This window comes from Aythya ferina, assembly GCF_964211825.1.
Source record: "Aythya ferina genome assembly, chromosome: 13".
Classification (NCBI taxonomy): domain Eukaryota; kingdom Metazoa; phylum Chordata; class Aves; order Anseriformes; family Anatidae; genus Aythya; species Aythya ferina.
The window spans coordinates 12,148,415-12,174,686 of NC_140311.1; the positions used below are offsets into that span (position 1 = coordinate 12,148,415).

Genomic DNA, 26,272 nt, shown 5'->3' on the forward strand with positions numbered 1-26,272 from the left:
TGAAAAAAAAATAAAAAATTTAGGTTTGAAAACACGCTGTGTCGGTTCCTGTCTCCCCAGATCTTCACTTATCTGCAAAGTAATTAAGTACAGCAATCATTTATAGAAGTCTAGTTAACCATGATCTAATCTCATAAACGTTAGCCTGATTGAAACCCTTTAAGCTTTCTTTCACTCCAAGAAAAGTTGGAACAGTTTCAGGTTTCTATTCAAACTAATTTTTAAATTTGAGACTCCTACAAAAAGGCAGAAAAAGAAGAGACAGCTTCATTTCACAGCTTGGCACTTAGGAATGGCTGGATGTGTGCAATACACAGGTTGAAATCCCTACATTAGTCGGGCTTAATTTCAATTAAAGTTTTTTGAATGGGTCTTGTAAAGAGATCAATAAAAGTGAAAAACATTTAAAGAAACCAGAGAACACTTTGAAATAAATCAACTTTCTTTTAAAGTATTATTATTATTTATTAGTAGTAGTAGTACTATTTATTTTATTTTATCTACTAAGCCTTGTGACAGCACAGAGATCACCAAAACTACATTTCTACCGAATTCCTGATTTTAACAATCAGGTTTGTCATAAAGAACAGTTCACTGATATATTTCATTGTCTGAAGAAAGAAAATACGTGGAAAGCAAGGTGGGAAATGCAAAGAGAGATAAAGATGATGTGTTCAGGTATCTTTTCGAGAAATAGGTCCAGCATGACCACAACTGTCTTGCCCAGTTTCCTTGTCCTTTACAACTGTTCCATTTTTTCTATCTCTTGCAATCTCAGTGCTTGGAAGACATTGTGTCTCCTGTCTGAAAGCAGGGAGCACAACTCTGGCCCACTTAAAAGTTATGTCAAGGACCTAAAAGCTTCTTTCTTCATTAAAGCCTTTCTGATCACATCCTCTACATAGAGTGCATCTTGCAAACAATGCAACCTACCATGTTTGCAGATTCGAGCTCATGAAGCACATCATAAATGAACCTTCATTCAGAATTTACCTGCACCTCAGAAAAGAGCTGCAATGACGTACTGGGTCTGGCGGGGATGGAGTTAAGTTCCCTGCAATGGCCCATACAGTGCTGTGCTCTGCACTTGGAGCTAGAAGAGCACTGGTATCATACCAGTGTTGTCTCTTGCTGAACAGTGCTGGCACAGTACCAAGACTCTCTCCAAGCCCCCCCAGAGCCAGCAGGCTCGGGGTGGGCAGGGGACATCACCAGGGCAGCTGACCTAAATCAAGTAAAGGGATATTCCATACCATACGGTATCACACTCAGCAATAAAAGGTGAAGAAGGGGAAAGAGAGTGGGGGCTCTTGTTAAGATGTCTGTCCTCCTGAACAAACTCTACAAATATTGAAGCCTTGCTTCCTGGGACATGGCCAAACATTGCTCATGATGAGAAGTGGAGTTTTTTGTTTGTTTGTTTTTTTCTCTCTCTGTGCTTCCATGTGGCCTTTTTTTTTTTTTTTTTTTTTTCCCCTCTTCCTTTTCCCTTTTATTAAATTATCCTTATCTCAACCCATGAGCTTTCTTTTTTTCTTTCCAGCATACTTTCTTCTCCCCTTTTCTTCTTCTGAGGGGGAGTGAGCCCAGTTCTGGTGGAGTCCACCTGCTGCCCAGCAAGGTAAAACACCACAGCTGACCACAAAGCACATCATTTCAAATTACATGCATGAGTTTGTAAGCGTTAGTTTCAATTTTACATCCACTGATTCAGAGAGGAAAAAAAAAAAAAAAAAAAAAAAAAAAAAAGGCCTGGTCTAAGCTATCAAAGAAAAGCACAAAGAGTAAATCATAAAAACAAGAAGTTATTGCCTACAGTTATCTAAAATTCGCTGCTATCAAAGGCCAATCATAGTTTCAGTTGTCAAAAGATATATACGAAAAACAGGCCTAAGAAATTGGTCACAGCAGTGAAGGGAGAGAGCAAATGCAGGGGACCCAACTTTCAAATCAAAACCTCCAGTTGAAATAAAGCAATTTTTGACACATACTTAAAGCGAGCAAGCAGGCAGGAAGCAAATGTCCTTAGAGACTGGACGAAAAGGTTGAAAATGAGTTTTACCAGCCTATATAAAATTGTCAGGAAGTCACAAATACAAAATAATATCCTCACAATCCAATATGCATGAAAAGGGGAAGGGGAATAACACACTGTATAATAACACAGCATCAAAATTCAACAGTTTAGGAAAAAAATGATGGTAATGTGAAACTATTTCAGGTGTCAATCCTCAGAATTCAACTACTTGTTCAAGAATAGAAAGTCACGTCATGAAAAAAATGTGATAAACATTATACTACAAATTATCCATAATCCAATTGTAACAGAAGCCATAGTGTAATGTAAGAAGTTATGAAATACTTTGGATAATGCAGACCAAAAATCAGGTCCAGTGAAATTAGGTACGTATGGATGATGAGTTATATTTACAAGTAGTAAGAAAGTTTTAGATGGCTGTAGCTCTTGGAAAGAAAACTGACAACACCTCAACACCTTTACAAGTTCTGGCAAAATACTATATTGTTTCTGCAACAGTTAACACCACCTCTGTTAACAGCATTAATCACTAGCAGCATTTAACCAGTGTAGGTACAAGTCACAAGACTGTGAACCTATTCATAATCAGATTAACTATGGTGACAGCAAAAAATGCTTTTACTCAGCCTTTACCTAGTTATCAGGATTAATTTCTACTCTTGAATATTTCTGAATTCTAGACTTTTCATACCATCATAACTGAGGTATCAAATTCCTTGCAAAGAAACATTAATCTTCACCTGATTTACGAGGTATACTTCATCATCTAGTAAAATTGCTTTGAAGTATAGTTCTTGTGCTATTGAAAAATGTTTAAATGTTGCATTCAGCATTTAAACTAATGCAAAAATATTCAAAGTATTCAAAATATTATGCACATTCAGTAACATATTCCATAATTAAAACCTTGGCTTCGTGTGAAACATCCACTATTAGTTTATTTAGATATTTTTACCTTAGACTGCTAATCTCATTCTATACTGATCTTTTTCAATTTTTATTATTTCATAAGCAATTACTCTTACCATCCAGTTATTGCCATTTTCTTTTCAGTTTATTTTCAATTATGTTTTAAAACAAATATTTATGATAATCCTGTTTATATTAACAGACTTGTTTATCTTACTCTATGGGATGCAGTAAAGGATTGAATGCAGACCCAGCCAGGGAGAGAATTAGCAGTACGAGGACTTGAATTCAGTCAGTCAATGCTGATTGCTTTATGTGGAGACACCCTGTTGCTTAGCCAATTTTCTACCACGTTGGTGTCTGTGCAACTGCAGTGTTGAGGACAAGGACATGAATTAATCAAGAGAAAATGGGCTCTACTTTGTTCTTTGGCTTATAGTATCAATGCTCAAACAGAAACTATGGAGTTTTCACCTGCAACTCCTCCAAGATTACCCAGCAAATGCTATGTGCAGATGTGAATAACTGAACCATGTAACCTGCTCAGGATAGAAGCAGTTACACATGTTCAGATCAGTGTTGTCCCTTAGGCTTGGCTCTCTTTCCAAATAATGCTGACAAGACAAGTTAAACTGATAATTTCAAGATGCATCTTGTATAATGTTTTCAGAATTACAAAATGGTCCATCTAAATCATCTGTATCTTGTTTAAATTTTGGTTAATTTCTAACTGTAGTGTAAACAGCTTTTAGATATTACCTATCAAGCCCATTTCACTCAGGGAGTAACTGTGTCCCCTATGAAGTCCATGAACTCCACATGAACATGTGGTGCACCCCACCCACTCCCATTATGGGGGAGTAAAGATGAACACTAGTTTATCTGCTTTCAATTGTGTCATAGTATTGAAAGTAATCACCCTCCCAACTCGGACTGTTGGGACTAACTTTAACATCTAAAACATGCAAAATTTTCAGATCCAGTTACTGGCTTATAATATTGGTAATAGCCACAAACCAAATTTCATAAAGAAGGTAGATCAAGTTTGAATAGACATTTTTGGTGAACAGAAAAGCTTCTGTAAGTTCAAGGACAAAAGCCAAATTTCAGAAATCATAATGTAACCACCAAAAACCGATTCACTCTTGATGAAACCTTTAAATTTCAGTCAGTTTCCTTTTTGACGGTCTAAACTAAATTTAATTGTCTGGATCATTTCTGCATTGCCTTTTCAAAGACATGTCAAAGTGCTTTGATTCCCTTTGCCCTCTCTTTAAACATATACTAGCAACAAGATACTTTGAATTCCATTTTTTCATGGTTTAACAACAGAAAATCCTTCAGAATCAGACAGTCCTATTTGCTGAGAGGAGGGTGTCCATTTTTATTATTGGTTTTGTTATGTTTTGTTACCCTCCACTCCAGGCAAAGGAAATAACTAAAGGAACTTTCTAGTGAATTGGTATATTTCCATTAAAATTAGAATATCATCAACTAAGAGAGATCATTTGTGCAGTGGCAATTTTGTTGAAGTCTGCTGACAAATAAGCCTCTACTTTTTAAGATAAATTGCAATACATTATTGGACATTATGAAGATGAAAATATCTGCAAATCATCCCGTTCTGGAGTTTTTCTGGCTTGTCTCTACATATATTTTCACTTAGAACAACTGCTGCAGTCTTTATTCAAAATAGTAAAGCTTATACTCTATTTAGAAATAAATTCAGTTGGCTTGGAGGTTGAGAGAAAACTACATGACATCATAAACAGAAGATTCTGAGAGTGACCCTGTGGCAGCTTTGACAGTTTATCAACTCTGCATGTTAATAGGGCTACTGAGGTTAGGTTATGTCTGCAGAGAATAGAATACATTATATTAAGAAACATTTGAATTATAACTGCAGAATTTACAAGCAATAAAGTGGTTGGTCATGTCTGCCCTAAGTGGTCTACTCAAAACCAGGTAGCTTATAAGCTGTGCAGAACTGGGTTCTACTTGTGTCGTTGTACTTTGTATGTCATTACAACTCATTCTTCCCAATATGCATGAGGGGTCCAGTCTAAAGTGAACAGATGGATTCATACCAACTCATCTGGATTTTGGAATTGAATCTATACAGCACAACCAGAATAATTAAATGAGAGCATTATTCAGAATCACCACAACACATGAAGTTCTTCAGAGACAATAAACCTTTCAGAAGATGCCAGGTGCTGCACTTTAGTCATAAAAACCCCATACAGCAGTATGTTCTTGAGGAAGAGTGGCTGTAAAGGTGCCTAGCAGAAGAGGAGCTGGGGGTTCTGTTGACAGCCCGCTGAATGTGAGCCGGCAGTGTGCCCAGGTGGTCAAGAAGGCCAACAGCATCCTGGCTAGTATCAAGAATAGTGTGGCCAGCAGGACCAGGGCAGTGATTGTCCCCTTGTACTCAGCTCCAGTGGGGCTGTACCTTGAACACCGTGTTCAGTTTTGGGCCCCTCATTACCAGAAGGGTAGTTGCTGGAGTTGCTGGAACATGTTCAGAGGACAGCAACAACGCTAGTGGAGGGACTAGAAAGGGGGCTGAGGAGAGACCTCGTTGTCCTCTACAATCACCTGAAAGGAGGTTGTTGCAAGTTGGTCTCAGGTGATAAGTGACAGGACATGAGGAAACAGCCTCAGGCTGCACCAGGGGAGGATTAGACAGGTTATCAGGAATAATGTCTTCACAGAAAGGGTGGTTAGGCACTGGAACAGGCTGCCCAGGGAAGTGATGGAGTTGTCATCCCTGGAGGTATTTATGAGATGTGTGGATGTAGTGCTTAGGGAAACGATTTAGTGGTGGACTTAACAATGTTAAGTAACATCTGGACTTGATGATCCTAAGGGTCTTCACCAATCTAAATGATTCTGTGATTCTCTGGGGAGTCAGAAAAAAAATAATAATCTGGCACACAGATTCTAAAGATAATGCAGCCTCTTTGTCTTCTTTGCAAAAACTGCTGTCTTTTGAATGCCAAAGATTATTTCTAACCTTTGATGAAAAGCTCTTTTGAAACAGTATGATCACAGTTACTTCTTAAGGGTAGCTGATAGGAATTTTCATCAAGGAACTATTTAAGAAGCATTGCATCTCTTTCTATATTGAAAAATATGACCTTTGATGACAAGTAACTGTAATTACATTTGTTAACCCGACTTCAGAACTGAACAAGAGAGATATTTATGATAAATTCTGCACTGCCAAACAAGCTATACAATATATCATTAGTGAAAGAAAAACTGGTACCGTTCAAATGCTGTGAACCCTGGAAGGACTGCTGAGCTTTCCAAACAGTTTGTGTCCTTTGTGCTGTATATCTAATTAGTAACTTTTGGGCTTGGTGTTTTCCTGACAGCTGGTGTATGGACAGAAGATCAAAAACTATAGGTATAAACAGCATAAGATTTGTTAGAAATGAGATTCCAGGAAAACTACCTCTGCAGAAGGAAAACTAACATCTTACTTTGCAGTTTACATTTGTATGGATAATCTTGCTAAATCCGTATGAATTCATTAAAACCTGTAACACAGAATAATAGTTTATTTCTCACTGAGCATCCTTTACACCTTTCCAAACTAAACACAACCCTTCAAGTGTGCAACAAAACTGTCATAAAACATGTTTCCTTTTACGTTGCTTGGGAAGTTTCAGATACAATCTAAGCCTTACACCCTTTAGTTCAACAGCTCTGATTTTTCTCATCATTCAGTGATGAATGATGAGAAAACGCATCATTCAATGCTTATTTGGTCAGTCTTTACAGCTAGAAGTAACTAGGAAAACAAGAGTACAGAGGCAGAGCAAAAAAAGGAAAGGAAAAAAAAAAATAGCAGACTATCCCCAGGGACAGAATGGGGTTACAAGAAGCATGGAATACAACATAGCAATGACAGAAGAAAGTAATAATGATATCTACTGTGTAATGGCCTAAGAAATGTCTTGAGAAGCAGCAAGTTTTATAAGCCTTACATTCAGTAAACGGTATTTCATAGCTTTCCCCAAATTAGTTGTTGTGGATTTTAGGACTCAAGAGAACAAGCCTGTACAGTTTTCTTTTTATCAAAAAATGGCAGCAAAACTGTTTTTAACCAAATGTCTAGAAACCTACTCCAGCCTAAGCCTGTGAACTGAAATCGAATAAGTATAGTTAATCCATCCTAACACATGCAGAAATTAGTAGAATGGAAGAATGCTCTGACTTTGGAATAAGGTGGATGGGCAAAAGGTGTGTTAGTTTGTTTTTAGTTTTTACTACTCAATGCTGTTATTAATTGGCAATAAATTAATCTCTCCCAGTCATGGTGTGTTCTGTCTGTCTATGACAGCCACTGATGAACAATCTCCCTGTCTTTATCTCAACCCATGAACTTTTTCATTGTATTTTAACACCATTCTGCTGAGCAGCAGGAGTAAGAGTGGCTGTTTGGTGCCCAGCTACCTACCAATGTTAAACCCCAGCACCCATCTGCTCTCTAATCCTCTAAAAACAGAAGAGCAGACCTCACAATCTGTTCTGATTCTTTATTTTTTCCATGCTAGAAACAGATATCCCCTTTGAAAGAAATGCTTCCATGAAGTGGATATACCAAACATGTGGCCTGATTTTATAGGTCCTGGAATCAAAGGAATATTCTCAAGATTGAAGACCTCAGTCCAATGCTACTATTTAGAATGAAACAAGAGTCACATTTAGCTAGGAAAAAAAAAAAAGCGCACAACCAAAACAAAACAAACAAAAAGAAAATATTAATTTTGAATTTTGATTAAAGTTGTGCATAACATGGAAGAGAATGAATACTGCTTTCATATAAAATTTATCTGCACCCAAATTTCATCTAATGCCCCAAGTTTAAGTCCACTCAAACATTATGAAAACTAACCATGCTCTTTAAATGAATCTCTGAGCTAATAAAATATTTAGACATCTATAGTGCATACTACATATCACAGAGCCAGATTCATTACTTCAAGTAATTGGTAAAAGAATATACTCTGGAGCGGAAAGAAATTCTGGATACATCATCAATAAGTAAATAGCAAGTTGTACTGTAATACCTCATGTAATTAGAATATTATTTCATCCTAAACATACCTTAAAAACCTACAACACTATTTCTTTGTGACTTAAAGCTACTAGTGCTTCTTCCTGACATAAATCAGTCTGATTTAGAGCGTCTGATTAAAGATTTAACAACAGAGCTCCGAAATAGGAAAAATATTCAGTCTTCAAAAAATATGACCCCACATTATTATGAAGCATGAAGAAAACAAAAAGAAGTAGAAAAGCAAAGAATATTTTTCATATACAAATGGTAAAAAAGGAAAATATTACAAGTTTTCTAATTTATTACCACAACCATTTGGCTAGCTCCATCTCAGTAGGGAAATTCCTACATGTGCGTACCCTAGTAAGTTTGCTTTACTCCAGATATAATCATAACAAAAATAGAAATTCATTTAGGCAATTGCTATTTATTAGCGAAAGCTTTACAGCTTCAAAGATTCAGAGATCCTCATAATGATTTAACACCAAATGAGTTGCTATCAAAATTAGCTGAATCATTGCTGTTCTATAATTACCTTTGGTTTGATAAAAAAAAAAAAAAAAAAAAAAAAAAATCATTCATGGATTTAGATAGATCAAAGAGTCCTGAAATAAATAAATCTTTATCAAAGATTTCTGACATCACCAATTCACTATTTGGTTATATAGTCTATTTCCTCCAAACATCCTGAAACTGAATCTATATAGAATTGTGTTTTAAACCTTCCAATTGTCAATACAAAATTCTCAATACAGTCATCAGGGAAATAACATCAACCAAAAATAATCACAATTACTTCTGACAAATGATTGAACTTACTACAAAAGCAGGTAGGAAATAATAAAAGTAATTTTACAGGAAAGAGATTATCCTTAGCCCTTTATATGGTACTAATATGTCCCCAGCAGACACAGAACAACAACAACAACAACAAAGCAGAATATAATGCATCTAGTGATAGCTAAACTTTTAAAGCCTTCTTGAGTATTTTCTCTAAACTCTCCTCAACCTGAAGAGCTCAAACTGCTGTAAGAAGAATAGCCATGGCAACCAAAGCAAAGGTGAAGTACTTTTAGCCTTTAAAAGCTCACTGCTTTTACAGTGAGCTGTACATACAAAACTAAAAATTCCTTAAATATATTCTTTTGCAAGATGCAATCTCTTAAGCATTTTGACAGAACTTTCCCATGGTCTAATCATTAGAACAGCTCCACTCTCTACTGCCCCCACACCCCAGCCAACTCCTCACAGTAATTAAGTACATCTGATTTCCAAACTTGAAAAAAAATAAATTAGAATGCCTCAACTTTGCATACTAGAAGGAATTTATACAGGAATGTAGAAAACATGAAGAACAAGTTGGTATTTTATTATTATTTTTTTTACTTAATTACAGCATTTGGATTCTTCTTCTGAAGGCTCTAAATTTGAAACTTACTTGACAACTTTCTTCACCCTTCTGCTAGTAGTCTACTACTTGTTTATTCTTTCCTTGCAAGCAGTCCAACTGGACTCTTCTCTTCATTTTCAAAAGGCCTTCTCTAAATGCCTCATTTTTTTAGTATGTAACTTCCATCGTTAACTTTTTTATTTTATAACTTTCACACATTTTCCCAGAATTGGGGGATATCAATGCTCCAGACTGACCATAAATTTCCCTTTAATCTCTTTTTCCTCAGGGGCTTTTTGTTGCTAGCCTTGAATATAGATGTCTTTTGGTCATCACAAAGGTTCACCTCTCAGCTCACTTTGCTGGCTGTCATTTGTCTGTCTTATCAGTTGTTGGATACACCACGACTTTCACTAATGTTTTAAAGTTTAATAGAATGTCTACAAAGTCCCTATTCTGGGTAGCATCCTTTGTTCTGTGTCTGTGGTTCTGATACTACTCTTTTCAGCTCCAAATTTTGTTTTCATTTGTCCCAAATACTGTCCTTTAATTGTCTATAACTTTGCTTCCTGTTCATTGAATCAACATCCAAGTATTCCCTTTACCTAAGAGTCTGATGAATCCTCCCTTCTGTTTTTATAACCAACAATATATATATGTGTATAATTATATATATTGAATCTTATCATAACATTATATATTACATAACTATACATAACATTAATAATATATTTAGATATATTATAAAATATAATTATATATAATACCTATTCTAATATAACTATATATAAAATATATATTATTTATATGTTATATATATATAATTATATATTTTATGTGTATGTATATACATATATATTATATATATCCTCATAAACCTTAAAAACTCTAGGAATCCAAAGAATATTTTGCTTAGCCATAATGTCATTGAAAAAAAAAAAAAAAAAAAAAAAACAACTTGGCCTTTCCCCTTATGTCCTATAACAACTTTCTATCCACTACTAAATTTACACATTTTCCCCACTAGATTTCAAACCAAAGAGACTGCCACTACTCAGTCCACTCATCTGACTCTTCTGTTATATTTATGTGTATGTTCCACTATCTTCCTGACACAACTCACTTGCTTTTCACTTTGTCACCTAGCACAGGTCAAAACCTTTTCTATCATCCCTTCTGAAACACTTAGAAACCTTGTCTCAGTCATCACTTTTCCTAGCGCTTAGCTCTGTAGTGAATCTAAGAAATATTAAAGACACTGTGGGAAATAAAGCACTGAATTGTAGCACTGCAAACTGAAAAATGCACACATTAAGACAAAAGTTACTGCCAATAAACGCTCTCTTTTTCTTTCCTTTTTTTTTTTTTTTTCTATCATGTCATTATAAGCTTCAGATTTTCAACAAAACTCCACTTAGAAAGAAAACAAAACTTAAGCAAGCATGAGTTATTTTGCACATGATTCCATCATAATGTTTTCACCTTAAAATTTTTTGGACTGAAGGCTTTGTGCTTAAAGAAGCTATTTAGAATACGGAATAAAGACTTCAGTCAGTTAACTTTGCTTTGTTTCCCCTTCTTTGTAATGGCCACATTTTCACCCCCAAAAAAGCTTTATCAACATTCCTTCCTCTGATGTATACTTTTATGAAAAAAAGCTAACGAAAAAGGTAGATTTCGTATTGTACAAGATGTATTTTCTATACAAAGAATATATATATTATATATATTATAAAGAATAACACAGTGTTTTATTAAATGCATTCCATATATTTAAAAACAAATCTTTCCCATACTTCCATTACACTCTTGGAAAATTCCTTTGGTGAGATTTGCTGCCCTTAACAGGATAAAAGCTGAGCACCTTGAACCAATTACACCTATCTGCTGGTAAGAAAAACAGTATGCATTGACAATAGCTCAGCAGCATCACCTGAGCCTAATTTAAAGCTGCACATACTTGAGAATTGGCATTCTTCACACACAACACAGGAAAAGAGAGATTCACAAGCACAAGATGGACAAGTAACGAGTAAGGCACTTTTCTCCAAGTTGTTAGGATCAGAGACATGTTCAAACTTCATCACACTAAGGTGAACTAGAGGGAGCTGCCACTTGGTCATTGTTTTCTGCATTCTCTCGTGTAACAAAATTTTCAAAAGGGTTAAGAAAAACTATAGAGGTACAACAGAAGTAGAAACAATGTTATTTATGTAGAAAGTAGGTTGTGCTTCCACTAGTAAACTTGTGCCAGATTCCAGCTGTGCTTTGTGTATTGAACTCATCATGTTTTTCACCCTTTGCTCCTGACCTTCCAAATGGCCCAGAGGAGTGAGACTATGTGAAGGATCATTAGTTAAGTACAAGAGAGCTCCTGCTAGGTTTAGCTAATGAGATTTCTCCTTTAGTGTTCTGGAAAGGGCCAGAGAAAGATTGGCCTAGGCTCTTGTATTCATTATTTATCATTGTTCAATTGTTCATTTATCAGAGGTGTAACAGTCACATCTAGAAGTATACTTGTAAAGGTTGAAGACTGTATTTGCATACAAAGTAAAAGCATTACACCTAGTTAATTTATAGTTCATGTGACTTTACAGAAAATATCACTGGTCAGAAAACAGGATTATTAGCATCCATTCCATTAAGTATAATTTAAATTTTCAAAGGTAAATAGCACTAAAACTGTCTGCAGATAGCTGTAGTACAGGGAGGAAGAAGTTCTCCAGGTTCAACATGTAGTGAGCAAAACCTTTATAAAAAAACAGGAAAAGGAACAGGAAGAGCCAAAACAACACATGTTCTTCATATGGAGCTGAAATCTGAAGAAAGGAACCACTGGTAGAAACCATATGATTTGAAAGGCAGGCCAGTGGATTCACTTAAGATAATTAAATTCTTTCCTTGATGTTCATCTGAAGTCAGCAATTACATTTTAGAACAGGTAATGAGTGCACAGACTCAACACTTCGCAGATACAATGCTGCTTTAGTTTTCTAATGCTGCTTTTGCTTTTAGTTTAGTACAAAGCCTATAGTTTTCACATAGCTGCTGAGCTCTCTCTAAACTTACAACCCAGCAAAGACAAAAAATTGAGATCCACGTGAGATCCATTTGGTTTAACAGATAGGAAAAATATCAGGGTTAAAAAAGAGGGAAAAGAAACTTATTACAAAGTTACCAGTTTACCCCTAACTGCTCCCAACCTTATACAATGCTACTAACAGGGAATCACTTATTTTTATCAGATGCTCCAAAGCCTTTTTTCCTTCTGTGTCCCAATATTTCTTCAGTAAATGAGGATTTGCAGACTACTAGGGCTTATTCAATGTTGAAACACAGGCCTAGCACACCTCACTCAGAATCATTGACACAATGAGGCTTGGAAGGCACATCTAAACCACAGAAGAGAGGAAAAAAACATACAGTATGGCATCCAGGAAGAAACCTGTCTTCACCAAGACCACCAACACAACCTGACAACCTACAGACTACATTTTGCCACCTGTTTCTCCTCATAAGCAAAAGAAGAAGCAGAAATTTGAGATCAACTGCTTTTTTTCCATGAAAGTTTGCTGATGCTGGTTTATAGGTCCTGATCTCTAAAAGAAGGCCTTCAAATATAACACTAAACATGAACATTCAAGAATACATGGATCTTTTTTTTTCTTTTTTTTTTTTTTTAATTTGCAGCCCCAAAATGCTATATGTGCAATATGATGCATTAAGCGTTGTCTTGAAAGTGAGTTGGAGAAATATTAAACTGAGTCCCACTATATGCAGCATTTTGAAAAGTTTGCCTAACGTAAAAGGTTTTAATCACATTTGGACATCTAAACTGAAAACAGTGATGGATAGACAGGTTCTCTTGTAGAGTTTGGAGTAGCTGATATTTACAAAATGTTGGAAGAAATAAGATGGCAAAAGTGGTAGGACAACTTCTAAGAATTGTTTGCTGAGGACAAACTGAAGTGTCATAGACACGATAAAAACATTCTGTAAAACTTTGCATACTGGTTTATTCAGCAGTGACTAATTCTCCTCAGGGGCTTCCAGTGCCAGATCACGAGAAATATTTTCATATGCTTTGAAAACAGAACGTCTCCTAGTCTATTTATTAATCCCTTCATCTTTCCAATTACAAATACTTTTAAATGTAAAAGGATGGTGCTTGAGGCTATGCAGTTGCTTCCTGCCTGAAATCCATTGATAATTAGGTAACAGATTAATATCACTGTATTAATTTCTGATACAGTGATAACATTTGGCTGTTTGGCCACAATGTCACTTTGAAACTAATACCATTTAGAGACTGCCAGAAAGCTGCAGTATGGACCTCTTGTTTACAAATGCAGATTTAGCAGAATTATTCTACTAGTTTCCTTCAAACTGAACAGCAGAAAAGACTGTAGACAAAAATATCTAAGTTAGCTGCCCAAGCAATGCAGCTCTGTCCATGGAATACTCCCAGGAACATTAAGCAAGGCACATGATCACACAGAGCATACCTAAAAGCACATATAGATATTCCCTGGCTGTGAAACATGACAATAAATTGTGTAATGTCGCATATAATATTTTTACTTTTGACTGATGGAGATTTGTATGGTTCAGGACTGTTAATGAATGAAGAAACAGTGGGGAAGCACACCAGCTCCTTTAAGTCCATTCATTATTACATATCTAATTTAAAAGAGGTTATGGAAGACTTTATCTAGCCCTGAGATTTACATATAAGAGTGAAAGCCATCGTCACATCTGCAGAATCACCCTACCTGACCTCCTCCTTAACTTCTAAGGAAAACTGTAACTTATCGGTCTTCTCACTGTCTTCAAAAGGAAATGATGATTTCCTACTAGCAAGCACAAGTGATACTCATAAATAGTAATCTGACTTAATTTTAGGCTCAAAATAGCAAAAGAGAAAGAGACAAGGCCTAAAATCATTCTCATTAATAAGCTTGATTCTAACTGATAGAACACCAGTTTATAAAACAAAACAAAACAAAACAAACAAACAAACAAAAACACTGAGAACACCTCAAGAAAACCTGGTTAATTTCAAGGCACTTAACTCATATACCAAGAGATATTAGATATTCATTTTGAATAAGAACTACCTTAGAAGAATCTTAATCTATCTTTGAAATTCTGATAGTGTTACTCACTTTAAGTAGTCACTTTGAACTTGAAACTGGAAACCAGGAAGAAGTATGCACTAACACCATTTGAACTTCCAGTCTCCCTTCATATAGCTGGGACTTCATGACAGTTGTAGCCTTGGTATTAAGCCCTTGTACAAAAAGAAAATCTGTATTATTTTATCATTTCACTTCGCACATAAACAATTACTTTTAACACTATGCTTCTGTACTACAGAGTATGGATTGAAGTTATAATTTCTTAAACAGGTTCAAAGTTCTCATTATGGTTAGTTGTCTCCTGAGTGTATTTCATAATACCCCCCCCCAAAAAAAAAGATAAATTTCTTTCTATCTGTGCCAATGTTGATTCCTAGTTTATTCCTATTTAAATAAGCAAGGTTGCTTTGGTTGTTGTTTTTAAGTGTAGTGCTTACAACACAGCTATTTGAGTAAACTAAATAAATTTACTCTCATCCATTGTTCGTCTACATTAGAGAAACAAATGTTTCTCCATGTAAGAGAAAACTGGTCATGGTTCTTGCCCATCTCTATTTCAATTCTACTCTAGGCTCATTTTTCATTAAAAGGGATGCCCAGAAAACTGACTACTTAAGGCTTATGTCATTAACACTTATGTCAAAAAAAATACATAGAGTTGATAATTCCTGCGGCAGCATTTACATGAACAGATACCCTGCTAACCTTGAACAGCTTTAAAAGATCTTTTTATTCCTCTCTGGTATTTCAGCTTCAGGCTGAAATTTTAGTGCATAAGTGCAGGACCATTGGGGGTTTAATTGTTTGGTGGTGATTTTGTTTTGGGGTTTAATTTTTTGGTGGTGATTTTGTTTATTTTTCAGTTCTTAGAATCATGCAGCTTTGCACAATATTGCAGTCTTTTACCTAATTAGCAAGAAGAGCTTTGAACTGTACTACACCAGCAATCGCAGTCTGAGAAGTCCCATTAGCCTCACTTACGGTTTAACCACATGACCTCCTCTTCATGCATCTTTATTAATCTGAAAAAAAAAAAACCTCTTGCAGTGGTATCTTCACAGATGCATTCTCTAACTGTTTTGTCACAATATTGGGCACAACTGGCAGGATTTGGGTGGTGAGAAGCTGCAAGGTGCTCTCTGTGGTGAAACGGATGTGCCCATCCCCAGCACCTCAGCAACCGGCAAAATGGCTGCCATCCGTGCCCCCAGCCAACCAGAGGAGGTCCTGGCATGGCACTGCTGGGGGTCTACTTAAAATGGCGGGTGCTGGGATGCATGGAGGTGTTTGGAAACTTATGTCCTTGATTTGAGGCATCAGAGCAAAAACCCAAAATAACAGGCATGAACAAGACTCCCATGATAAGAACAAAGGTTGTTTGAAGAGCTTGAGAATACTCAAAGGCAGTGTTCAGCAATCAGAAATTAAGAGAAAATTTGATCACCGTATTGAAGGAACATTTAGATTGCACATGGAAAGGGAATTACATCTATCATATACCTAGCACATTGACAAATGGTCAAATTGCAATAAAAATTAATGAGTTTGAACTGTTTAGTTACTCATTCTTTCTTGTGAAATGAAGCCTCTCAAAACTGCCATTTCGTAAAAGTGTTTTTTACTAAACAAAGCTCATGGCTGTCACAAGATCTCTTTCCATGTGACAAAGAATATTATTCAAATGGACACAAATTAAAGTCATTGCCTTGACGGAGTATGAAACAAGAACAGGACATGACATTGTCAGTGATGCAACAACTATCCACTGCAAAAATAAGCAGAAAGTAACATGCAGGGGGCCAGATGAGGCAATGCTGCAAAGGCACACTGCAAACCCACAGCCTTCCACACAGCTCAGGAACATTTACATTGCAGCAATTCACTCAGTTTGCATGACCTTGAATATTTACAACATTACAAATCAAAACTTTACTTCAGTTTCAGGGGAATACACAAAGGCAAAAAATAAAAAAAGATGACAAATAATCTGTCAACCCAGTTTTAACAAATGTTTTTAGTAAAACATGGGAATTTTAGATGGCTAATGAAGATGAACTTTATTTTGCATACACATTGCAGCAGTATTTAGATTTCAACACACTATACACAGACATTTACAAGTTTCAAATACAAGATTTCACCAGCTTCTTAAGCTGAGACAGGACATTTGCATAAACACCAACATGGAAATCTAAATTTATATTTTCAAGCTAGAACTACAAGTTTTCATTCCTCAAAATGAAGTTTCAAATATTTTGAAATAGCCTGTCATTTACACTGCTATCTAATTTATCAAAGAGCTCTTGTCCTAAGTGGCAATTTGTCCCTCTTTTTGTATTAATATAGAAGGTTAATTTTTTCTTTATTTTTCTCAAGTGTTAGCATTCTGCAATGTTTATTTGATTAAAAATAAAATAAAAGGCAACAGAAAGCACATACTTATAAATAAACAAAAGCCAAAGAGAATTGGGAATAGAAATAAAATGTCCTGCTTCAATTCTCATCCCATCAACCCGTTAAAAAAGTTTTCTACCACACTAGGAAAAACAGGGAACTGAACAAAGACATTTTCAGCAACCTTTGGAAGAAGTGTGAACGTTTCTTTCCTGTAAGATAATACTATCTCACAGAAACTGCTGACATTGCCTCCTTTCTAAGCTTCAGAGTTCTGAACTTTGCTTCTTAAGGAGCACCAGAAACAAGAGAAAGGAGTAACAGCAGGCAGACTCTGCAGATAAAAGAGAAGACACGTAGCTGCAATTACAAGAAGATCAAGAAAACCAAAATTGTTTATATTACATTTGTATGTGACAAATGGATAGAGGGTTTTGTTGTTTTTGTTTTTCGTTTCTGATTGTTTGGAAGTTAGAGTGATTCTCAGAACATATATTTATTAGTAGTTTAAGAATGTAACTATACATATGAATGTTTTGCACTGTCATTCAGTAAAACACTTGAATCTACTATAACATTTCATTGGTTTGTTTAGCTATTATATTTAACATATTTAGGAATGGCAGCAGAATCATGAAACAAATAATGACCTAATGTGCTTTTTTCTTCAAAAAAGATTCAGCTCCTCAAGGGGCTTGATTATTTACAGCATTTCATTTCTTGTTTCTCTCACAGCTAGAGGTATTTCTTAGATCAAAGAATCTGAGCACTTCTTCTGATCAGCTATTACATTACACCACATAACACTTTTGCAGGGAGTTTGAGACTAAAACAGACAGAGAAAAGGATGAAGGAAATGCACAGTCAGAGCTACAACCATGTTTATTTCATGTTACCTCTTTAACAACCCTGCATCAAAGAAAAAGAACTAAGAAGAATTTTGAAAAAGAAAAAAACAACTGACATGCACATTAAATATTTGCTTTATTTTATTTTCTCTGCTTGAATTTTGACCATGATACTTTGGGCATTGTTCAGAATAAAAAACAATCATTGTATCATTGTCCTATAAAAAGTAGTTTTTACATAGTATTTTGACTTTAATTTATAACCATTAAAATTTCCATTGGGCATAATTAGAAATACAGTAAGAATTGCAGTAAAGTGAATAGCCAGTCCATGTTTCTGCATTAATATTTGCAGAAATAAAGTCGTAAATGAAAGGGCATAGCTGGTCTTCAGAAGAACCAAACAGAGAAGAGCCTAAAATCAGACAAGTCAACCCTTATCAGAAACATTCAAAAGAAGTCACCTAGGACTTATTAAAGTAAATGATTTTAACTTAGTCTACAGACTAAGATGATAAAGATTTCCTGGTGACAGATGGAAAAATGAATAAATTACTAAAAAACAGAATAAAATACTACATATAATATTGAGGAAAAGACATCAGTGTTAGCAAGAGAATACAACAGATATTGGATCATAAATGCCTGCTGAGATGAGGAAGAGTTGGATTCATCAGCTAAGGAGATCACCTACAAACCCTACGATATTACACGAAGCGATAACCAGTGTCAACTTGGCCAACGTTTGCATTCATTTGATTTGAAGTTGCCTTGTTGCATACAGGGTATTTTGTAATCTGACCTAAGAACAATAAAATAAAGGTTTGACTGAAGGTGCATCTCCAACTGAAATTAATTTTGGGGTCTGGAACAAGTCAGTCATAGTTAATTAGGATCGTGATAGAATTACCCTTACAGGGTCAGCACACAGAATGGCTTGGGTTGGAGGGGACCTTAGGCCATCCAGTTTCAGCCTGCTGCCATGGGCAGGGATGCCACCCATCAGATCAGGCTTCCCAGGGCCCTATCCAGCCTGGCCTTGAACACCTCCAGGGATGGGGCACCCAGAACCTCACTAGGCAACATGTTCCAGTGCCTCACCACACTATGAGTGAAGAATTTCCTTCTAACATCCAATCTAAATCTCCCCTCTTTTAGTTAAAAGCAGTTCCTTTGTCTATTGCTATCAGCCTACATAAAAAGTCGCTCTCTACATAAGCCCCACTTTCATTACTTGAAGGCCACAATGAGGTCTCCACAGAGCCTTCTCATCTATCAACTGTGCTACTCAGCTCGGTGTCATCTGCAAACTTGCTGAGGGTGCACTTGAACCCATTGTCTATGTCATTGATAGAGATATTAAATAGATAAAGATATTAAATAGATAGAGATATTAAATAGCACCAGTCCCAAGACAGACCCCTGAGGGACACCACTCATCACCAGACTCCATTGGACCTAGAGCCATTGACCACAATTCTCCAGGTACAGCCCTTCTGCCAAACACTCCCATTTTCTGTGTTGTTTGTGATTTAAGTCAGAGATATTTTCAAGTTCCTTTTTCACCCTCAATACAGTGCATAAAATGTTCATACCAACTTTTTGCTAAACCCAGATTAAGTAAAATGATTGATGATACTGAATACTAATGATTATATTTCCATGAAACAATATGTATTCCTCCAAGACAGCTTTATTTATAATGCATTTAAAATATGTCAGTTTTTTTTTTTTTCCTATTGATTCACTCTACCAGATGTGACAGGCAAGCAGAAGCAAATACTGTCAATGCTTTGTTTTACCATATAGCAATCCATTGTGCTGAGTACTTTGTTATTAAAACAAAAAAGATAGATAGATAGTTAGAGGTTGGTTTTACATTTAAAGAGCATACAACAAGCTATTAACACGCTGCCATAACTTTATAAACAAACTTCTTTGCTTTCTTAAACATATCTATAAACTCCCATTTATCTAGGCTGGAGACGAGTCTTCAGGGTATTGTCGGATAGAGAGAATACAAAGATACCCATTTCTGATCCCCCACCTCCACACACACACACTCTCATGTCTCTTTGATCTTATGTTTCTGTATTTGCTATTTTACAGCTGCTCATTTTCCACACTGCTGTCTCAAAAACAACTCACATTTTAAATGCAAGCTTAATTATCTAATGCATCTTTCATAAACAGACCATCTATGCCACATTATCACCTGATGTAGCATGATTATTCCATTCCAAGATTGTTTCTTTTACCTTTTAAAAGGAAGTTAAAGGGTAACATTTAAGAATTTTCAGAATTTTCCAATTTTCAATTGGATATCCACATGTAGGCAGGAACTACAGCTTATAATTCACATAGTCAATGTTCATAGATACTCTCCTGTTAGTTCGTTCAACTCATCTTCCTTTTGATTATGATTATAAACACTTTTTCCTTCCTCTTGTTCCTGTTAGAACCACTCACACCTTAAGGTTGTACAAAGAGTCTTCTGCTGCTCTATCCTACCAAACGGGCATTAGCTAAACACTTCTTGCCTAGGTGATGAGCAGGTGGTCTTGGCACTGTGCTCATGGATGCAAATCACCAGTATTGCACTGCTCTGGCCCTGCCAGTGGAGCAGGACCAAGCTTCAAGAGCACAGACTGGAGGAGAAAAAGGACTTATGGTTCCAATCTTGTTGCTAGCAAAATCAAGATCAGTACATTTGAGATTATTTGCCGTTTATGAGGTGAGAAAAAGGAATTTTTCTTCATTGCTGAATGGCTGACAATATAACAGAATTTTGTAAAGTATGGTTGGCTAAAAAGAAGTTGAGTGACTTACAAAATACCTCTTTACTTGCACGCTACTAATATTTCCATATGGATTATCATTTAACACTTAGTATGCCACCCATGACATGAGAAGTGTTTACACAGTATCTTTAAACATGTCACCTGTTTGTCTTGAAATTCACAATCTGAGAAAAAAACAAGCTACAAGCAGGTCTAGAGTCTCTTAAATGCCTCAGTAAGCATGCTGGTGGTAAATCTTCATTTCCGGCAGCATCTTCTGGCACTATTACAAGAATTCCTCATTTCCAACCAAGGAGCTTTGCTATGATTTCAATCACAGTGGTTTTAATTTCAGTAGTAATTCTCGATTACCACTGTGTAAATCAAAGTGCAGGGGGTTGCACAGAGAATGAAACAGATGAATGCTTTTATAAGGATCAATAAGGAAAAGATTTTATTTTAAGTTTTCAATAGGAAAATGAGAGCTGATACTGTGCAGTATTGTCACAGATGTTATCCCACCTTCCCAATCTTCCTCCAGTTATTTTGATAAATATGCTCAGAACAGTAAATAACACCATTGAGGATCTAACTCATTTGTACTATATGAACACTAAGCATTTTGGATACACGAGATGAAACCAAAACTGCAAAAAGTTGTGTTTTGTTTGTTTGTTTGTTTAAAAAAGTCTTCAGGGTGTATCAGCTTCCTTCATCTGAACTTAAACACCTGCAAAACATCAGTATGCCTGAGAGCAGTTGGAAAAGCTTGTATTTCATCCACACTTCTGTAATAAAACCAATACTGCACTGAAGGAGCTTTTCTCCCTCCTCCCACAGGACACGAATGCTGATTGCTTACAGACTAAGACTTAATGACTTAAAACACTTCCAGATATTGAGTGTATTTCAAAGGAACTGCTTCACATTGTTTTCACCTTGGAGTCTTTGTACCATGAAAGAGAGATAAGGAAAATAAGTTTTACAGACAGATTGCTCATGATATGAAAAAATCTTAAATACAAATTAGCAATTTACTTGCATGAAAGAAGAATTATAATATGAGAAAGACTTGCTTCCACTACTTACAGAACTACACAGGTAATAATACTACATGCTGTCTAGAATAACTGCAGAATAACAAAGTAGTGCTGTCCAACCACAGCAGATGTTTCGACTGTTTGTATTACATATTTTTGTTTTATATGTACCAAAAGCGAGAAGCTGGAAAAAAAAAAAAAAAAGAAAAAAAAAAAAAAAAGATACAAGGGCAGCTTTGAAACACTAGCATCAAACAGTGCTTGGAAATAATCATTGACCATGGATCAGACTCATCCAAACCAATATAATGTTACACATACTACAGAAAACATCTTGTACAGTTTGGATTAGTTTCCTGTATCACTTCTAAGGCTCATCAACAGTGCAAATAATTTACTATAGAAATAACATCTCTTCAGGAACAACAGCTGCCACCTCACTTATGGCCTTCCTCTGGTATGTCTTTTTTTTTTTTTTTTTTTTTTTTTTATTAGCTGCCATTTGGGAATTCTAAGCTAGCAAGAACTACCAAGGTTTAGACTTTTTTAACCTGAATCAATAAATGAATAATTCCAGACAACACAACTCCAAATTTCATTCTCAAGGTGATCCAATGTCACACCTGTCTCAAGTAGAATTGCCACTGCTTCAAAATGTACCCTTAAATGAGAAATGTCAGAGCATGGCCATTTTTTTCTTCTGAAGCAATTCTTTTTATTGTTCTTTTAAATGTCATTTAAGCTTTCACAGAAGAATTTTCTATGTCTAGAGCCTATTTTGTTACTGAGCAGCATTCATTGTTCAAAACACCCTCCAATCCAAACAGCTGCCTTGTTAAACTACTGAATGCACAAAGAAGAATATTCTAACATTTCTCATCTGAAGTCTATTCACAGAAGGCTGTAAACTAACAGAAAATGGGACCATCAAAAAGTTATTCCAGGTATGGAGTACTTCTTCACTGCCACGCAGTACTGTGATTGTATTCTAATCCACAGTAATAAAAGATGAAGAAAAGTCAGACATAACTCAAACTTCTTCTAATGACTGTGAACTACCTTAAGGGATATCTTTGTTGACCAGTATTTTTTCGTTGTTACTTTATTAGGTTATGTTGATTTTTTCACCCATTTAGAACGGAGAAAAACAAACAAACAAACAACAACAACAGTAACAAAAACAGAAAATCTATTCCTAACCACAAAAAGTGGTTAGGTATTAAAGTATTCTATTAATTAATTTAATAATATTTATTAATAAGTATTTTATTTAATTAAAGATAGGTATTAAAAGTATTGCTGCTACATAGTGACCTTTACCACAGGATTATGAATGGTGGGACAGAAGCTGCACTTATATTTTCATTTGTAACACCATCACAACTTTGCATCTCAAATTTTCAGGATTTCCCAAATCACATATGCCCTCTTAAAGACATAAAATAGTATATATACACAGTATGATTACAAGTTCCGGCACTTAATCAACTCAAGGAGTAACCTACTTGTAACCTACTTAAAATTTTCTTGCACAGTATTTTGTAGTTCTCTAGTTTTGTGAGCTTCCTGGTAATAGAGGAGTTAAATATATACAAGTTCAACACAAAAACCAGAAAGACTTGGCTTTCAGTAAGAAAAAAAAAATAGTTATGGCTGGCAGCTGGTCATTATTCATTTTGTTTTTTCCAGGTGTTAAAGCTTGACCAGTTTTTAACTTTTTTTTTTTTTTTTTTTTTTTTTTTTCAGCATTAAAATAGCATACTCCTCTCAGTGAAATGGTCACACTGTTCAAAAAATTAAGACATCACAGAGGTTGGGAAGATTATTTTTGGAAGGTTCTTTTCCCCTCTTGTCCATTTTCAGCTAAAAAAAAAAAATTACTTGACTAACTTCATAGGACAAAGATTTGAAAAAAAAAAAAAAAAAAGAGCTATAAACTCAGGCTGTGGTGACTCTCTTACTGCTTCCTATGTTTTAATTTCTTTTCCACATACTAGATAGAAGTTTTTTGTTTTTTTTTTTATTTCCAGTTACTATTTGAAAAAAAAATAATACACAGGGAAAGATGTGTTGTCTCTTCCAGAGATAAGACTAGTTTTGGAAGAAAATCAAGGTCAGAAATAAAACAGCATGCATATGGCAAGTTCTGAACAAATGAAATAATAAAATAATAGCAGTACAGGAATATTTAGCATTTAGGATTCCAACCGAATTTGTTGATTTCAGTTACAGCTATTTATTTTACCCAGTAAGTTCAGGGCAGTCTCCATATTTAGGTTTCAAAGTCACTGAAAATTACAATGTTATTTCCTTTTCTCTCTTAAAAAAAAAAAAAAAAAAAAAAAAAAAGGCATTTTGTTGGACTACGATCTATGCTGAAATCCTGATCCCAGTTCAACAGCAGTGTTGTTCTCTATCTTCAGAGCAACACCTGTGCACGGCACCAACTTCAGCTACCAGCATAGCAAAGATGCTGCAGAAGAGTCCCATATTCAGGCTTGGCAGTACACGCTCACCATCATGCAGCTGCCACTGCAGCTCCTGCAGGAATTCTCTCTAAAACCCAGCCCTACTCTTCCCACTAGAACCTTTAAGCCTCTAAAAGCAAATATGAAATTCCCATGTAGTACTGACTTTCCATATTCTTGAAAAATTCTTCAGTACCACTTTGTTCACACTACTGTGAGTTTATCTGCTAGCAGTCTTCAAAGAAAATCCCCAAATAAAATCAAACCCAAATTCTGAAACCCTCTGGACTCACCTAGAGCATTCCTCTTCCATAATGCAAACCTACTTTCCTGAAGCCTTGCACTCTCCTTTCTGTGCGTAATGCATTTCCTTTGTTTGTCCCAGCTAACTCACTCATGTTCACTCTTGAAACCATTTGCCAGATGCTATCTTCAGGAGAAAAAAAATAACGAGGTTTACAGGCTAACCAACTCTTCTCCCATGGAAAGGTTGGCACATGCTCATATAAGCAAACAACCTTTTTAAATGCCTACCTCCCAGTTTGTCAAATTAGTGTAACAATACTAATTCCTTTATAAATCACCTTGACATCCAGTGAAGACAGGCTTTCTTTTAACAGATTTAAGCTCTAAAGCATGTAGTAATAATTCTAATCAGATGATTCATATGTCACTGTTTATTCTCCCCTCCCCATTTAGAGCAGAATGAGCTTAAAAGTTCAAACGTATCTTATGACTTAAATGTCTCCGTATTTGCTCTAGCACTTTTGTGACAATTGTTTTCTGTCCTAAAGTCTTTGAATTTATTTTCTGATGCCAATATCAGATTTCTGATTTTGATTCTGATTTTGATTTTCAGATATCAATTTCTGATGCCAATATCAGATAAACGTAAAATATTTCTTAATGTTTTTAAGAAAAAATCCTTCACTCTAACCTTCCACATTACTATTATAAGTGTTATACTATTACTATTATATAATAGTTTACCATTTTTTGAAACAAAACAAAACAAAACAAAACAACAACAAAAAAAACACTTTACTCTGCATGGAAATAATAATTTCACCTGAAGTACAACTGAAATATTTTTAAAATTCTCTTGAATTCTCTTGAATGTTGCATTGAACTTCTAAAGAAAGTGGAAGATTGTGAACCCACTTTAATCTCAATTCTATACACAGTGCAGCAAAATACCTAGAAAGCCTTTGCATACTTAATATAAAAATATTCCTTTTCTTTGACAATGTTTTCAGCTGCTTCATTAAGTGTTAAGCAGCTTCTAACCCATCACCTTCCAACTGCTTTCATTTGCAGATCACATTATAGCACAAGTTTCTTACATTATTTTACATTCTTAAGCATTCCAGGTTAACAGAGAAGCTTTTCAAGCTTTGATGAACCTTTCAAAGACTCTAGTCCAAGTTTTGAAGAAACTGATCATCAAAAGAGGAAAGATTCTAAGGAGGAAAGAAAAGACACAAGAGACCACTAGATATTTGTATGTGCTGAAAAATGCTGTTTTAATCTTGATAAAGAACATCTGAGACTTGAAAAGACAAGTGAGAAATCTTCAGACTGCCTCTCACATTAAGATGAAATCAAGATGTCAAATAGGTACAGTGTTTTACTACCTTCTGAAAGTGCGGTAGCTGCACCTTTCCAATTAGACACAGAGTGCGAGGTAAAAGCATCTTGTACACATCAGTGAATTTTCTGAGTCTGTAATTAGATTGGATGAAATTGGCTTGTGCTGAACACTGGTCTGAAAGGTCTTAGATCTGTTATGAGATTCTCTTTTCCCTTCTTTCTACAGACTAAAGGTACAATTATCAGCAAAATAATAAACATCATCTTTTCTGTTAGAAATATCATGTTTTGCAGAAATAATTGGCCAAATTTATGTTTAGCAGCTTTTATATTCCCAGTAGTTGTTACAGCATATACATTCAGAGAACATTAGGTGCAAGCAAATGCATCTAAACTTTAAATTAGCACAGTCACATTCCCACATAGACCATTCATTTAAGTAATTTTTTGTTATGAGCGTCTGGCATGCTTCTCCAGTAATAAAGCATCTAATATTCTGAGTAAACAGCAGCTTACCAAGAAACATATAAATTAATCTTTCTAAATATATAAGAGGGAACTAAATAGAGTCTCAGTTATTTGATATCCTCCCAGATTTTCAGAAGG

The 26,272-nt window shown here is 35.4% G+C and overlaps 1 long non-coding RNA gene across 1 annotated transcript in view; it reads right to left on the reverse strand.

Annotated features, from left to right (window-relative positions):
- LOC311444191 overlaps positions 1-26,272 on the reverse strand; it is a 433,978-nt gene that overhangs the window by 400,473 nt on the left and 7,233 nt on the right. The gene's annotated exons all lie outside the window — the stretch shown is intronic.